This window comes from Cervus elaphus, chromosome 15 (genome assembly GCF_910594005.1).
Source record: "Cervus elaphus chromosome 15, mCerEla1.1, whole genome shotgun sequence".
Classification (NCBI taxonomy): domain Eukaryota; kingdom Metazoa; phylum Chordata; class Mammalia; order Artiodactyla; family Cervidae; genus Cervus; species Cervus elaphus.
The window spans coordinates 13,916,268-13,917,445 of NC_057829.1; the positions used below are offsets into that span (position 1 = coordinate 13,916,268).

At 46.0% G+C, this 1,178-nt stretch overlaps 1 non-coding gene across 1 annotated transcript; it reads right to left on the reverse strand.

The window, feature by feature from the left end:
• Positions 1–614: 614 nt before the first annotated feature.
• LOC122709753 lies at positions 615–751 on the reverse strand. Its single transcript, XR_006345715.1, has one exon. It is a non-coding gene; the product is annotated as a small nucleolar RNA SNORA8 (small nucleolar RNA).
• Positions 752–1,178: the final 427 nt, after the last annotated feature.

Here is a 1,178-nt window from a genome sequence, read left to right on the forward strand (position 1 = left end):
AGCCCTGTATTCCAGATGCCAATACCGTTGTAGACCTGCAGCTTAAAAGCTGCAGCTTAAAAGCTGCCTCTGGAGAAACAGGGCGGTCAGTCTACAGACAGCCGGTAGACTGGCCAATTAGCCACCCCACCAAGCTAGAAGAGCCCCCATCAAACCTGAGCCAGTGAGTCAGAGTGGCCCAGTTATCAACCCTTTTTCTCCGAGCCCCTTCTTTTTTTTTTTTTCTGCACAAAGGTTTCTTTTTATTCATAACATTATTATTTAAGTCAATAAATTTTTAAGGATTTTCACACGTCCTGATTCTTTCCACTGCCAGTCACCATAGTTCCTCCAAAGTTGTCACCTTCAAGGCAGCCCTACAAAAAGTTCTGCTCAATCCACAGCTGTGATGCCACAGCTGTTTTAGTTGGGCCTCTCTGATCTTCAGTGGAGTGCACTTCAAAGTTTGCCACCTGTAATCTTTAAGATCCAATTTCCTCAAGCAGTTCACTATAGGTTCCTGTTTAGGGTCAGGAGATGGGATGTCTAGTTCTTCATGACAACCACAGAAAAAAAAAGTTATTAGTTACTATTGAAGATTATGTCAAACTGAACAGTATAAGAAACAAAAAGGATACTGTATCAGTAGAAATACCAGGTCTGACATGCACAAAGCAAAAAAACCAACGATGCCAGATACTGAATTTATATCGCACTGTCTTTTGAACAGCCAGCAGGAACAAACTGCTGAATGCAGATACCATGCAGTGCAGTCCGAGCCCCTTCTTGAGGTGCTGCCAACTTCAAATCCAACTCTATCTGGAGGTACGGCCAGGGGTCCACAGGAGGGCTCCACTGGTGCTCTGGCGCCCTCTTGTGGCCATCAGCTCTAACTCCAGTTCTCAGCCCTTCCTCCGCTCCCTCCCCATACCAGGGGCTACACTGGTCTTAGGCCCTGCCAGCCTGATTTCTTCCTCCTCTCCCTCTAAGCACAATGAAGTGCCCTACACATGAGGATAGTTCTCTTTCCTTATCTCCCAGGGCACTCACCCCTCCCTACCCCACCGCTTCAAATTAAATTAGCCCCTGAACTCACTGGAGCTAACTGTGGCTCAGATTATGATCTCCTTATTGCAAAATTCAGAGTTAAATTGGAGAAAGAAGGGGAAATCACTAAGCCATTCAGGTATGGCCCAAAT